Here is a 17,691-nt window from a genome sequence, read left to right as displayed (position 1 = left end):
CCCTCTACAACATCATGGATATCGTTCACCTCTAGAAGTGTTGTTATGAAGTTTCCATCTTTTTATACCTTTCATATAGTGAGAATTTAAATTGTCAGTTATAATGCTGAAATAGTGAAAATAGACCAAACAAAGCTAATTAAGCTACAAAGATGATCTAATAGATTGTCATATATTCCTAATTTATACTAGACGATGTAGGTGATGTTCTGATACCAAAATATTATATTTCATTCTAGAATACTTCTATTTCTAAAATGAAAATGGGTAAAACTATGTACCAAGCAGTATGAGACTTATCATCTTTACATATTTGGGGATTTTTATATACATGTATGTTTTTAGCACAATAAATATGTTTAGTGGGATCTTTCTATATTGTGAGGTCACCCTTTTAAATAACCTTCTCTCAACATAGACAGTTTTCAATAACTTCATTTACATCTTTCTCTACTTTCAAGTCCTCTAGAGTTATTGCCCAACCCTTGTGATATGTTTCCTAATTTATAGGTGGATTATATAAAATCCAATAGCCACTAGGGCTCAACACCCTATCCACTTCTAGGAAGCAAATACCATCTAGTGGATAAAACATGGGTTTATCAAAGAAAATTATATTATTAATAGTTATTTGTCTCCTAATATGCATGATCATGTAGATACCTAAATCTGATTATACCACTAGCCAATCTTATTTAGTCATCTCCTTGGACATTATTGATTAAATATTTTATATTTAATTAATTAATTAATCATCCCCTAGTTAATTAATTAATGTAATTAACTATAGTCCAATTGATAAAATCAAATAATAATCCAAAATCAATTTATCAATTAAATCCCTATTCCTCTATTAAATTAAATAAATACATAAATCTATTTAATTTAATCTCAGATCCTCCTTTTATTAAATAAATAATTTAATAAATCAATCATAAATCCCCAACTATCCCTAAACCCTATCATTATTCAAATCCAACCCATTCACCCATGCTAACCTCACTTAGCTGACTAATTAACCTACCTCACTAATGCTAAGCCACTTTCCTCCTAATCCCCTCCTAAGATAAGCCTAATACCCCTCCTAAATATTTGGACAACTTTAAACATGGGTTAAGGCTTTCTAACCCAAGCTAAAGTAAAAAATCCTCCGCATCCTCTTACATTCCTATCCAAGAGCATTAATGGCTCTTACATGACATAATGGTCCTTAAATGCCTTTTACATCCTCTTCCACACTCCTCCTCCCTGATAACTCCCTTTGACACTCCACTTTGACCATCCAATCCCCTTGTGACACTTGTCTCAAGGCTAAGGATTTGAAGAAGAACAATCTGTGTGCTCTCCCTTCCTTGCATCCTAATACTCCATCTCACTACCCCTTAGCCTATAAATTGGACCCTTCCCCTCTCACAATATATCAAGTTTTAGTGAAAAATCATAATACTCCATTAGACACCACAACATATCGATTACATCCTTACCATATCAAAATCCACATACATCTCCATTATTGAATCCTTCACCCATCTCCATGCTTGATTACAAGCCCACTACTTGAAGCTTGAGCACATTTGAGCATACATCCCTCATCACTGGATATGTCAAAACACCAAGGTCACACTCGAGAAACTTACCATTCTTGGTTTGCTTGCCTTTGTAGTGTCTCCTTCATCTAATCTTCTGTATTGCTAGTTAATTTAGTTTGTGAGTGTTAGATTAAGTTCTTGATGTTCTTAGCACACCAGATTTGATAGCATATAGATCAAACTATGTAACACTATATATTTCATAGATCAAACCAATCCAATAAAAGTGCTCCAAGTCATATTATCCATTTTCCACTAGTAAAACCCAAAACTACATAATATTTGCAAAACTGTGACTATGAAATTGTGGGAGAAATTTTGCAAGATTGTAAACCTATGAATGCAGCATCAATTATTTCACAATAGTTACCTACCACATGGCCATTAAAACCTCTTTGATCATTTTTACCTTCCAATATACCCATGGGAATTTTTCTTACTACTAACAGGTTCACTTGCAATACCTGTGAGATCACTCTACCAAAATAGTCAGTCCAAGGAATCCTATTTTAACTTCCACTCGCAAACCCATAGTTAAAACTATCAGCTAAAACACCTACTATATCAATGGGATCACGTCACACTATGTTCTTTCTGTAAGTATTTCTTCCATGGCCCAAAATTTCTCTATATTTCACCAATTTTTTACCACACACTATTTGACTAAATTTCCTTGTTGTAAGATCACAAGTTGACTCCCATGGGTTTGCTAGTCTTGATTAACCTATTTATATTGTATTTTTGTAGAAAGGATAGCTTGCGGGAGTGTTTAATAGTCTAATCTTTAACTGTGTGTTTGTAGGTTTACTTAGCTTGCTTTGCAAAAATCAAATCTTGAATTCCAATTATTAGAAAGAATCAATGTGATGAAATTTTAGTTTAGGTGTTAATGAACATTGTGGATAAAACACTTCAAACTTTGGGGCTTAAAAGGAAACTAACACAATCTTGAATGTCTTAAAGAAAAATAACTCTCATTCCCATATTTTTCCAAGCTTTCACGTGAATGATTCCCTTATATTGACTCAATTTATTATGTTGACCATTTATGTAAGTTGGAATGAACCTTTTGTACGTTAATCACAAGTGTCTTCAAATGGTCAAATAGGATGAACACAATAAAAGCTTCACAAATAGAATGAATCAAGTGCCTTGTGTGTCTTTTGATTGTGCCTTTTAGAAAATCTTTCACTTCTCCGTGTCTTGCAAACTAGGACCATTTAAATACATGACACATGTACTAAAAGTTGTTAGCAATATCATCTTCAACAATCTAGGAGTGCTTGTAGTGAGTAAATCATCCTCTGGGAAGCATGTCCCCTTTAGATAGAAGCTAAAGTCGGTAACTGATATGGCCAATATATTAATGAGAGGGAGGGTAAGCCTTCTTTCTACATTAGGCAAGTTTAAGGACTATGTTTCTAGGGGTATCTTAAGGTGGGAAAACTTTCCCACAATTTTAGTATGTGCAGAATAGATTCATAAATGGATCACATAGGTAACAACAGAGTGGCTGACTCAAAAAACCTAATTACAAACCAGCTTAGTAGCTACCCTTTTATCATTGGTATGTTATTTTTGATGCAAGGGAAACATAATCCCTCAAGATTACTCACCATTGTGCTCTCCTAGTAGAGGCATAAGGTTACTTGTGTTTCATCTCCAAGAGTCAATGTCCCTGCAAAAGTGGGACTTCTATTTGCCATGCCTTGAAGATTATTTGATGTGTATCATTTGTTGATCAACTCTTGCATCAACTCACCTCTTTGATTAGAGGGACATATTGCACTAGAATTAGGAAACATCAAGTTGTTAGCCATGGAATAACATATTGAAACTGAATTAACCTTAGACATAAGGCTACTTGAAATTCATGGGGCATGTAAGGGATGTGACTTAACCCTTTGGTTTCTAGGTGTTGGTGCTCAAGTTTCAAAACTCCATTTACACATAGTTGGCCTAGGGAATCATCCATTTCTAATGTACCAATTTCTTGACTAACACATTTGAAATGAGTGTGAATATCATTGATCAAAAGTACCTTTGGAGGGATTTGCAATTGCACTCCACTCGGATCTAGGGTTTCAGTGATCATAGGAGTGAGCTTGAAATCTAGTGCCTTCCATTCTACTCCATGAACCAACATGTTAGATCCTCCCTTAACCTTATTGCTATTGGATTCAATCTTCACTTAGTGGGGTTTGAAAGGATTTGAAAATATTTGCTAAGAATTTGCTCAAATTGCTTGAAAGCTTCGAAGATCGCACTTCGCAATAGCACTCAAAATTTTATGGTAAGAAATCCATAAATACTCAGTATGAAAGGTAGATCAATTGACATCATTTTGACAGATTTTCATCTACTAAATTGCATTTATCACTCGGTAAAGTCTTCATGACTCAGTAACCATATGAATCTTTATTACTCCCAACCTTGCTAGGTAGAGTGCCAACCTTACTCAATAGAGAAGATAACTCAGTCAAAAGTTGTACTTGGTGATCCCTTTGTATCCTGAATACTAATTTGGATCTTTTGCTCTTTCAATTAGGAACTATTTTGGATGTCTTCTTTGATAACCTAGTTCCAATTTCTCCTTTGAGAACTTAAGTAGAAGTGGTAAAGTCACCCAATTCTTACGTGACTTGATCATCATTGCTTGGACTTGTATCCTTAGTAGATTTTGGAACCCATTGTTGTCTCATCTATTTTTGGATGTTATCAACTTTTGTCTTTTTCTCATCATCAATTCTACTAGTATTCATGCAATTTTTGGCAAGATAACCAAGTTCTATACAAATAAAACATCTTTTGGTAGTATCTCTTTTCCTCAAATGATGCTTTACACAATTTATTCCAATGTGTCCAAATTCTCCACAATAATGACATCTGCACTAGGTGTTATAGTCCCAACCAAATATTACTTTCACAATTTTCTCTACTAGATTCAATATCTTGGTTTTGCATTCTGAAGACTTGTGTCCATGTTTCTTGCATTTGTGACATTTGCCTTCAAATCTTGGTTTCTCTTTGAATACATTAGCCTTGTGACCATGTTGATTACAATTGTAGCACTTTCCATTGAATTTTTCTTTTCCATTGCTCCAACATTTGTTTGATGTATGACCTATTTTATTACAATGATTGTAAGTAGGTCTTTGGTTCTTTTGAGCTCCTTCTTTAGATGATTCTCCTTCTTCTATATATTCAATTATTGTTTTTCCCTTTTGTCTATAGAGATTTTTCTCATTCAATTGATTCATGTATACTTGGGATTTCATCATTCTCTCATTGATTTTCCTCTCAGAGTTTAGATAATTCTATAATCTTTCATTGATTTGCCTTTCAGAATTTAGATCATTTCTCATTCTTTCATTTTAAAATCTTAGGCTCATGATTTCCTCATTTGCATTGGAGAGCTGATTAATAAGATCTTCTTGTTGAAGGGATTAGTTCTGAATTTCATTGTTCCTTCCATCTATCTCTTCTTTTATCTTTTTTTTCTTCTCCATGATTTCACATAACCTTACTAACTAAATTTCTTGTTCTCTTCTTAGCTTCCTTACTTCTTCTTGAAAGGAACCATTCTTTTCTAGGAGTTCTTTGATTGCTTCATTGGCTTCATCTGAATTGCTTGAATGAAGTTCTTCAATGTAGAGATGATCATTCATTTGAATCACAAGTTCTTTTCTTTTTTTTAGGGATTGAGAGAGTTGCTCCTTTGCTTTCTTGAGTTGAGCAATGGCCATTTCCAAATCTAGCTTCTCATTGTCAATAGCTTTATCAAGTTTGAATATCTCCATGGACTTGATCTTTGCTCAAGCTATTAAGCTTTCTCTAAAGAACCACAGAGCTCTGATACCAATTGTTGGAAATATTCATGACCATGCTCAGTTATTGAAAGGAGAAGGGTGAATCAATAACTTATAAAACTTCAACAATTTTACTCTTTATTCCAACAATCTAATTAAACATTTAATCCATCATGTATAATCTGATCTAATTGCATGTATAAGAAATTGACAACATGAAAGCATTCATAACATTGTGACACAAAGATTTGGTGACCCAAAAACCTTCCAAATAGAAAGTAAAACTAGGGTGAAAATGATAAACTTAGACTTTAGTATTGCAGTATAAATTTAGCCTATTAAAGCTTACATTGATTACTTATGATGATCTACCCTATTAGGAGAAATAAGGACTACTAGGTCCATCTTGTGAAAGGATTTACAAACATACAATGAAGTATGCACTCATTAAAAAGATTTAGAAAAGACTATTAGGTCTACCTTGTTAAAGGATTTGATTGATCCACCTGTTAGGATGAAATAGATGATGATCTCTAATCTGCAACTTGGTTTGTTGAATGAGATTCTTTAAGTACAAATCACCTTGTTGTGATAGATATGACTTTGCTCTTCTATGATTATATTCACTTACATTGCATTCACAATCACATTCCTTACATATTTGGATATGATACAATTCATTAGATATATACCAATCTAGTGATACAAATTACAAAGTCAGCCATAATACAAGTTAACACAAATATTACAAAGTCGGCCCAAATGAAGACACTCAAGTTTTAAAGATTGAATCTATGAAGTTTTGATACTCAACATCCATTGTCAATTCTTAGCATCATCATGCACTTGGTAGATGTAGAAGCTTAGTCCATACTAATCACTTCCAAGTAGTCTTGAATTTAGTCTGCACTGGTGACTCGGTAGATGTTGTGAAACTCATCATATAAACTAAGTCTCTTGGTTTACATTGTATGACTCGGTAAACACTATCACTTTGAGCTTGATATAAACTGAGTCTCTTGGTTAAAACTAAGTGGCGTGATTAACACTAGAATTGCATCACATACACTGCAAACTCGGTGAACATTGCATAGCTCGGCTTGCACTAGTAAACTTAGCATACATCAAGATGTACGGTTTACACTGCTGATCTTCACTATAACTGTGACTACTCGATAACCACAAAGATTTGTCCAAAGGACTCGGTAGCAACTATAGAACTTGGTAACAACTAAAATGCTTGGCAAACATTGATAGCTATACAATAAGCTCAGTAGCTATATGCAATCTAAATAAGTGTGTTTCACTAATAAAAAACTTGACTGATATGTCAACAATCTCCCCCTTTGGCATTTGTGACAAAAACATTTATCAACCAAAACTAAATTCAAAAATTTTCCTAAATACCTTTTATTCATCACCTTGTGATACTAGCTCGATAGAGTATACTATTTTTGAGATTTTTCAAAATTGATTTTGTAATGTATATATTTGTACGTGGTAAAGTTCTTTCATATAGTATACTATACATCTTCTTGCTATATACAACATATCTTTATGTACATATCTTACTCCCCCATTGATTTTACAACTTATTGCATGTTCTCCCCCATAACATATTTCTTACTCTCCCTTTTTGACATTAATGCCAAAGATTTACTCTATTTATGTACATAGTAACACCAAAATGAGATAAAAAAATTTAATGTATGTTAAGAATGATTGCCAAGGTTTTATCCCAATTGTCTTGCAGGACCTTACATGTGTGAAGTTCAATTTGAACTTCTACTAACAATTCTATCATATCATCCGCAATGGAAAAGTTATTGTCATTGATGAGAGTTTTTTAATGTGCAATATGTTTCTATAGTGCATCCATGATGCGAAGAATCATATTATATATATCTATTAATATGGATCTTATCCTTGCTTCTTCTCTAAGCAATTCTATTTGCATATCTAACAAAAATCTTATTTTTTTGAAATGTGTAGAGCTTGAACTAGGGTCAAGTTGCAGCTACTAAGCACTAGCCTTCAGATCTTCATCTATTTTGGACAATTTGTCCTTTATTTCCTTAGTAAACTCAAAAACATCACATAGCTTTCCAAAAAGTGATGACACATTTGTACAAGATGTTTCTAAATTGCCCAAAATTGTAGAAAGTTCTACTTAATATATAGCTATCTACTGAGAAATGTGCTCCAACACTTTATTGTTAAACTTCTTTTCTACTTTTTGCAGTAACTTATCTTGTCCCTCGGTATCTTCAATAAAGTTTTGTACTACCTCTGCTAGCTGAAATAAAATTGGTTGAGAAGAATCAACCTCAATACCTATGGCATCTGCCAAAATGTTCTTTGCATCTTCAATTATTTTATATTCCTTATCTCTCTCCTCTCTTAGTCCTTGTTGTTTAGCCTTCTTCTAGAGGAGTTCACCAAATGACTACATTTGGTGTTGAGTAAGCTTGGAAATGTCCCAATTTGGGATTATAATTTCCTCATCTAAATCTATTTCTTCTTCCAACTCTTTTCCTTTTCCCAAAAAAATTGTGCTTGGTTGAACTTTAGGCTCAACTTTTCTTATACTTATTGATTTTGTACTCAGAATAGAAAAAATAGTAGACATCCTAGGACTTGTTGTAAAAAATGATACTATTCTTATTGAAGGAATATTTATAGAAATGCCTAAAGAATCCAAAATTGATGTGCTCAAAAATGAAGTACTCAAAACTAGTGTACTCAAAACTAAAGTACTCAACTCAGTTGAAGAAGGAAGAGTCAAAAACTTAGTAGATGAAGTGGAGGTCACTTCTCTCAATGATGTGTTGAGCTAAGTAGGAGCAAAGAGTGATTGTATGTTTGGATTGGCACTGGTGGACATAATCAAACTCGTTGGGGTTGCCTTCATGCTTGATGTTGTCACTAGTTTGCTTGGAGAGTGAGGAAGTGAGGCAATAACTATTGTAGCTATCTTAACTAGATGAGTTTCCTCATCATTTTCTTTGCTTCCTTGGTAGCCTCTTGTCATTATCCTCTTCATCTTCTTCGTTGTCAAAATGAGTTACTTCTTCAATATTTTATTCTTCATCTTTCTCCTTATCTTCTTTATCATCATCTTTAACATCAATTGGAAAATCACTTGGTTTATGTAATAGATATATATTCTTCCAAGTGTTTGTTGCATTCTTTACAACATGTTCAATATCCTTCATCAAAATTAGAGTTAATTTTTCTTCATTTTTCTTCAATGACTCTTTTACCTTTGTATCTAATATACTCAGTAATAGATGCCTCAAGGTTTTCCCATATATGTATTTGATATATTTCATATCAAAGTCACATCTTGGCTTTATCTTTTCCAAAAAATTATTAGGAATTTGAGAAGCAAGCTAGTCTAGTAAGTATTTCCATTTTACCATCTTATCCATCACTAGGTCTTCAATCTGCTTCTGCTCCTCTGCTATCCTAATTTCATACTTCAATGATTTGAAATTTTTTATTTTGACTCCTACTTCTAGATCTTTCAATTTGTCTTGGAAGGTGGGTGGAGGTTTTCTAAATACAATGTCTCCTCCTTCCTTGTTAGATTTCTTCCTTGAAGATCTTCTTGTGAATACTGCAGTGGATGGCTTTTGTGGCTTGGTGATAAGAACCTTGTCTTTCTTCCTTAGTGGCTCTTCTTAATCGAATTCTACGTCATCCTTTGCTTCCTCATCTTCACCTTTTCCCTGATGCAAGAGCATCTAGAGTTATAAGGGCAATCCCGTGTCACCCAAAAAAAATGTACTTAGACTTAGTTTCTATTTCATGTGTTTTCATTTCTGGATACCCATTTGGGTCAAATAAAGGTTTCAACTCTCACAGTTCCACTATTAGTGTTCTAGGTTAGAGTTTTTAATCACCTTGGGATACGTATAAATGCCAAAAAAATAGGAGTATGTAATTGAGCCATCATTTTGGTGAACTAGAAGGTGTAAATTGATCAGATAATTGAAATTGTAATTTAGAGCATTCCAGAAAAAGAATCAGGTCAAAAGGCCCCATGGTTTGAAAGGTATTGCAGTTTTTTGATTTTTGGAGACATCCTAAGAATGCTTCAAAGTCAAGTTAGGGGAATTGAATGACCTCAAATAGGGCCAAAAAATGGAGGATGATTGAAACTAGTCCATAGGGCTATAGAGCGCTTTGAGAGCTTTCTAGAAATGTAAACAGTTTGTCAATCGGAGCTACGGTTCAAAAGTTATGCCTCCCAAAAGTTCAGTTACCATCTTTGGATTCTTCTAATTTTGTGCCAACTTCTAATGCAACTTCTAGAGCCTTCTATTTGGTTGGTGCATGCCAACTAGCACTTTCTAGAATGTGTTCCTAATCCTTAACCCTCGAGGGTCTATTTAAGAACATTTATGGCATTGTAAAAAGTAGTTCGGAGTGGAGTTTGAGAGAAGGTACTAGGAGAAGAAATTATCTCCAATTTTATGCTATTGTAAGCCCATAGGGCCTATTTTGGAGTTTGTTTCTCTATACTAAGTGTACTAGCATATTTTTATAGTTAATGAAATTATCCCTTTCTTGTTGTGTTCATTTTGTGCTTGGGTTGTGTCCCCATTATTCCCTTGGTTGACAAAAGTGTAGAATTGTTTTCAATTTTGTGATTCTCTTCTTTCCTTTGTTTACCACTTGAAGGAGCTTTATTTCAAGTTCAATCCTCGCTTTTTCTTCATCATATATTCCAAAATATGTAGCCTTAGGATGAATTGGCTCATTCACAAGAGCTTCAATGACATCTTTAGTTTCATCAATATTAACCTCATAATCAAGAGGTTTTACCCATGCAATTCTAGGCTTAAGTACCTGAAAGTAAACTTTGTCACAATCCACCATGAAACATACATCATCCTTATAATCTTCAACTAGTTTCTTGGGGATTTAGAACCTATTGTTCATTTTCTCTTTAAATGCATCAAAATAATTGTCCATAATACTAGTATAGTTTTCACCCATTTCAGTAATAAACTCATTTATCTGATATAACACAGGCACATCTTTTCTCCAAATAATAGTGCCTTTTGAAGGGAAGAATTTTTGAACATAAAAGAATAAACAAGTTAACAAGGAACCAAACTTACATGGGTTATTCTTTGAAGTCCTTATGCTTTCCATATTCTGGTTGAACTATTTCAACAATAGCTAGGCAAGGTCGAATGATAAATTGTTCTTTACCACCTTGTATGCCAAGTCCATAGCTTTGCATGACACATTGTTCAACCTACTAGAGCTATAAATCTTATACACAATTATATCAATATCAAACCTCAATTCTATATCTGAAACACTGCTAATTTCTATTCCTCTATCGTTCCATTTTTCTAGGGTTTTCTTTTCAAGTTCTACCCAACCTAGGGTTTTTGTCATTTTGGCTTTGGCTAGCATTGGGAGGCTAGTGATTCAATGAATCATCTTCTTTGTGATTAACACTAGTTGTTCCAACTACACCTACCCATTATGCACCCAATTGAGGATAAACCTAATCCATTTAACTTGAAATTCATGAGGCATTTGAGGGATGTGAGTTAATCCTTTGGTTTCTAGGTGTTAGTGCTCGAGTTTCAAAACTCCATTTACACATATTTAGCCTAGGGAATCATCTATTTCCAATGTTTCAATTTCTTGAATAACACATTTGAAATGAGTGCAAATATCATTGATTAGAAGTACCTTTGGAGGGATTTGTGATTATGCTCCACTTAGATCTAGGGTTTCAGTGATCACACGAGTGAGCTTGAAATCTAGTGCCTTCCATTCTAATCCATGAACTAATATGTTAGATCCTTTCTTAGCCTTAATGTTGTTGGATACCATCTTCACTTGGTGGGGTTTGAGAGAATTCAAAAACTTTCACTGAGAATTCACTTAAATTGCTTGAAAGATCTGAAGATCGCACTTCACAATAGCACTCAAAATTTCATGGTAAGTAATGACTTCAATTTCATGCCTTTTTTTAAAATTTTGGCATAAATGCTCAATACAAAAGGTAGATTGATTGACATCATGATAACAGACTATCATCCACTACCTTGCATTGATCACTTAGCAAAGTCTTCATGACCCAGTAACCATGTGCCTCTTTATTACTCCTAACCTTGCTCGGTAGAGTCCCAACCTTACTCGGTAGAGAAGATAACTAGGTAGAAACTTGTACTTGATTTTCCCTTTCTATCTTAAATACTGATTTGCATCTCTTTCTCTTTCAATCTAAACTATTTTGGATGTCTTCTTTGATAACCTAGTTCCAGTTTCTCCTTTGAGAACTTAAGTGGAAGTGGTAGAGTCACCCAATTCTTGAGTGCTTTGATCATCATTGCTTGGACTTGTATTCTTGGCAAATTTTGGAACCCATTGTTGTCTCATCTATTTTTGGATGTTATCCACTTTTTCTTTTTTCTCATCTTCAATTCTACTAGTATTCATGTAGTTCTTGGCAAGATGACCAAGTTTTGTTTAGATAAAACATCTTTTGGTAGTATCTCTTTTCCTCAAATGATTCTTTACACAATTTATTCCAACATGTCTAAATTCTCCACAATAGTGACATCTGTACCAGGTATTGTAGTCCCAACCAAATATTGCTTTCACAATTTTCTCTACTAAATTCAATATCTTGGTTTTGCATTCTGATGACTTGTGTCCGTGTTTCTTGAATTTGTGGCATTTTCCTTCAAGTCTTGGTTTCTCTTTGCATTCATTAGCCTTGTGACCATGTTGATTGCAACTTTATCACTTTCTATTGAATTTTGATTTTCCATTACTCCAACATTTGTTTGATGTATGACCTAGCTTACCATAGTTATTGCAATTAGGTCTTTGGTTCTTTTGAGCTCCTTGCTTGGACGATTATCCTTCTTCTGTATATCTAATTCCTACTTTTCCTTTTTTTCTATAGAGATTTTTCTCATTCAATTGATTTATGTTTGCTTGGGATTTCATCATTCTTTCATTAATTTTCCTCTCAGAGTTTGAATCATTCCATAATCTTTCATTGATTTTCCTTTCAAAACTTAGATAATTTCTCGTTGTTTCATTTTCAAATCTTAGGCTCATGATTTCCTCATTTTCATTGGAGATTTGATCAATAAGATATGCTTGTTGAAGGGATTAGCTCTAAATTTCATTGTTCCTTCTATCTATCTCTTCTTTTATCTTGTTTTTCTGCTCCATTATTTCATATAACCTTACTGACTGAATTTCTTGTTCTCTTCTTAGCTTCCTTACTTCTTCTTTTAGGGAATGGTTCTTTTCTAGGAGTTCTTTTATTGATTCATTGGCTTCATCTAAATTTCTTGAATGAAGTTCTTCAATTCTTTCTTCAATGTAGAGATGATCATTCATTTGAAATGCAAGTTGTTTTCTTGTTTTCAGCAATTGAGAGAGTTGCTCCTTTGCTTTCTTGAGTTGGGCAATGACCATTTCCAAATCTAGCTTCTCATTTTCAATAACTTTGTAAAGTTTGAATATCTCCATGGCCTTGATCTTTTCTCAAGCTATTAAGCTTTCTCCTGAGAACCACAGAGCTCTAATACCAATTGTTGGAAATATTAAAGACTATGTTAAGTTACTAAGAGGGAAGGGGTGAATCAGTAACTTCTATAACTTCAATAATTTAACTCTTTATTCCAAAAATCTAATTTAGCATTTAATCCATCACATATAATTTGATCTAATTGCATATGTAAGAAACTAAGAACATGAAAGCATTCACAACACTATGACACAAAGATTTGGTGACCCAAAAACCTTACAAATAGAAAGTAAAACTAGGGTGGGGATGATACCCACAAACTTCAATACCATAGTATAAAATTAGTCTATTAAAGCTTACATTGATCACTTTTGATGATCTACCCTATTAGGAGCAATAAGGACTGCTAGGTCCACCTTGTGAAAGGATTCAAAAACATATAATGAAGTATGCACTCGGTAAAGAAATTTACAAAAGACTGTTAGGTCTACCTTGTTAAAGGATTTGACTAATCCACCTATTAGGATGAAACAATTGATGATCTCTGATCTACAACTTGGTTTTCTGAATTAGATTCTTTAATTAAAAATCACCTTGTTGTGATAGATATGACTTTGCTACTCCTTATACTACTCTAGCCTTTGTAATTTTCTCTTTTTACTCTTCTCTGTTTATATTAGCTTACATTGCATTCACATTCACATTCCTTACATATTTGAATATGATACAATTTATTACATATATACCAATCCAATTATATAAATTACAAAGTTAGCCACAAAACATGTTAACACAAATATTACAAAGTTAACCCAAATGAAGACACTCAATTTTTGAAGACTAACTTTGTGAAGTTCTGATACTTGACATCCACTATCAATGCTTGGAATCATCATGCATTTGGTAGACATAGAAAATTGAAACTCAGTCCATACTAATCACTTCCAAGTAGTATTGAATTTGGTTTGCACTAGTGACTCAGTAGATATTGTGAAACTTTTCATATAAACTAAATCTCTTGGTTTACATTGTATGACTTAGTAAACACTATCACTTCGAGCTTGGTATAAACTAATTCTCTTGGTTAACACAAAGTTTCTTGGTTAACACTGGACTCGCATCACATACATTTTGAACTCAACAAACATTACATAGCTCGGTTTGCACTGGTAAACTCAACATATATTGAGATGCATAGTTTACATTTTTGATCTTCACTACAACTTTGACTACTTGGTAACCATTGGGATTTTTCCAAAGGACTCAGGAGAAACTATAGAACTTGGTAACAATTGAAATGCTTGGCAAACACTGATAGTTGTACAATAAACTTGGTAGCTATATATAATCTAAATAAGTGTGTGTCACTAATAACAAACTTGACTAATATGTCAACAATATTCTAGCTTGAATTAATAATTGTGGGGTTGGAATCTCCCAAGGTGATCTCTTCTTCTATGCATAAAAATGCATGAACTAAACTAAAGCAGTAACTTCATATATGAATTTAATTGAAACCATCCTTGGCAACAATGCCAAGAATGGTTGGTCAATACAATGATTTTTTATCTAAGAATTGGAAAGCCTCTTTGCATTGGTTCTACATATAATCATCACCAAGTAATATACTAGAATTTCATACTGAGGTCATTAAATTAATGACCAAGGAACATAAACTTGAAATGATGCCTACAAAGTATATGCTCTAATTCTTCTGACATGTCATTGCTAGAATATAAATTAAGCTAAGAAATGAAATGAAAACTTAATTGTTGTCACAAAATTTTGCACATTTTCTTGAAATTTTTACCTAAAGGAAACCGGCTGAAACATGGAAACAACCTCAAGTTTTGGGACTTGAGAAATGAGGTTGAGTCTCTTGAGAAGGTTGGCTTCCTTTTCTATTAGGGAGCACCTAGACTATAGTTGGAGAGCAAAAGGGAAGAAAGCATACATAAAGCACTAACCTAATCTATATTAAGGAGGTTATGTACCAAAATAGAGTGCTCAAATTAATCTATGCCCATACATGCATAGTTAACTATCATAACATCAAAAGATATATAGATTCAAACTTGTTGAATCTTTTAATCAAATGCAAATCAAACAACTAGACAAATGACACAAGGAAGAAGAGATTCACTTTATATCACTCATAAGCCAAAAAAGATATGTTATGTGAATGACAAACAACCATAATACATTAAAGAGAGGAAAATAGAGCTTGTATAGTACATTAATGGCTAAAAGAGATAAGGAAGAATACCATGAATAGTTTAGAGGCAAAGAGAATTTACAATGTGCATGCAAAAACATGCCAAGGAAAATAGAGAAGAATCAACCTTGAGAAGGGTTACAATATCTACTTTTATAGTACAAGCATAGCTTAGATAGCTTCTAGCCTAAGGAAAAACTTCCACAACAACATTCAAGGTGGTAGAGAACACTCACTGCAAATCTAGGAAGATCTTATCATGATACACATCTAGCTACATGAAAATTAATTCTTCACCAAACAGAGCCTTAAGAAGATAGAAACAATGGACATGGACATTTTGACTAATTACACGGACCTAAGGTAGTGATGGAGTGTTTCTTTACATTTATTAGGCATAGGGAATGATGAAGGTGGTTGAAGGAGATAAAAAAGATTGGATCTATCATCAAAGAGTTGTTCCCTTTGTAATCAATACGCCAAAATATCCATGTCATTGGTCAACTCTAGTGAATATTTGGGCCTTTCCACATGGACTAATCAACCTTTATCATTCTAGCACCCTACTAGTATTCAACTTTATGTTTCATGTTTGACTACCTATGATTGTAGCTTCTTCACCACCTTATTCATTAGAAATTATTACTTGCAAAACCATCACTATCTATTGTTGCTTTGTAGCTTGTCTTCTTCACTATCTATTGTTGCTTTGTAGCTTGTCTTCAACATTTCCCACTGACTATTGTGACTTGGAAAAACTTTGAACCTAACTACCACATACCATTCGTGTCACAGAAACATAGACCTTGACCCAACATGTAATGCCCACTACTATCTGAAAATGGACTTAACCACCATTACTACTCTCCACCTAGGCCCTCTTAGACATGTGTTGTGTTGTCATTATCTCACTATATAAATTGGGCATCCAATTTTCCATAATGACATAGTGCAATGTGTTGATTTCTTTAGATCCAACAATCAAGAATATAGCTAGGACCCCTCCCTCATAGTTAGCTTCTTGACCAATCAAAAACTACCACATCCTGGAGGTCATTCTCACTTGATGCTATTGGTGCTTCATAGCTTAGCTCTTTAACTCATTACTGACGCTAGCGACCATGCACACAAGGTGATTCATGAATTTTCCAACTTGACCATGGTTTACAATAAACTTTTTGTGATCATTTGAATGAAGAAGGGCCAAAAAATCACAATTCATACCTGCTCAAGATCATAACCCTATAACTGAGTGATAAAGAGAGATTTGTATGTCACCTCTCATAATTGTATGCTAGCCTTTTAAACCATAAAGCTACATTGACTGTTGGGAAGACCACATCATACATTTGCACCTCTCCTAATAGTTAAGCCATAGACTACAACAACTGGGTGATGAAGGATAGTCACATGATCATGACTTGAGTCTATTTAGGGATAAAGCAAAAATGGCTTGAACCTAGGAAAATAAAAGATAAGGCAAAGTTTTGAGTATATCTTTTATTTGATAATTTGGGTATTTTGAATGTATGACCATTGGACATGTTTGACATGCAAACTTAAACCTTGGAGGGAGGGAAAATATGGCTAAAACTTTTGGTAACTTAGAGGGGATGCTATCCTACTACGTATATGACCAGTGGCCTTTAAGAAACCATTGAGCTATGGAGTCACAAAAAACTAGAAATTTTTCTGCAAAAAATTAGAGATATAGGAGAGTTGTGACCTCTACAACTATGAAACAAAAGAACTTTGCCTCCTCTAAACAACAAACTCAAAACCTGTTATCTTCAAAAGAAATAGAACATGCTCATGCACTTATTGAAAACAAGAAACTAAATTAATATATATAGAAAACCTTATCCCTCTATAGAGGTAGAGTTTGAGGTAAATCCCATTAAATGGAATGGGTAGAACATCTCCATTCAGTTTGGATAGCTAAAAGGAATTGGCCTACTTGCAACTGGTGATAATATAAGGCCCACTCTAGATTACATCAAATTTTGAATGTCTCACTTTTTTGGCTCTATCTTCATCCCACTTCAATACAAGATCACCTCCCCTAAAAATTCTAGCCTTAGCTTTCTTGTCAAAGGATTTTTATATTTTTTGTTGATGTGTTTCCAAGGTATAGATTGCTTGGTTTCTCTTCACTTCAATTCCTCTTTTTCAACAAGTAGGAGACCTTGAATCAATGCCTCATGCTTTGGCATGTTATTAGTACATATAAATTGAATCCTAAATGAGAAGTAATACCTTTATAGTGTAGGGGAAACTAACATCACACTAGCAGTTGATCTATTTTAATTCCTTGATCCATTAATGTACATGCTCCATATCCCACTTGTATCCTCTTCTTTCTTCATAAGTTTAGGGACAAGTGCATCCTTCTTTGATATACAATAAGTACCAAGGCCTATCTCTAGGATTTTAGATATAGGATCGAACTAATATGCACTATCCCACTCACCTAAGAGAAAATGAGTTATCTCTACTAGGGAAGTGGCTGGCTCATTTATTATGTCATTTTCATCTATCTCTAGGATAGGACAATTCATA

The sequence above is a fragment of the Cupressus sempervirens genome, chromosome 2, assembly GCF_028749045.1.
Source record: "Cupressus sempervirens isolate cs-2001-9-10 chromosome 2, ASM2874904v1, whole genome shotgun sequence".
Lineage (NCBI taxonomy): Eukaryota > Viridiplantae > Streptophyta > Pinopsida > Cupressales > Cupressaceae > Cupressus > Cupressus sempervirens.
Note: the sequence above shows the minus strand (reverse complement) of the source record.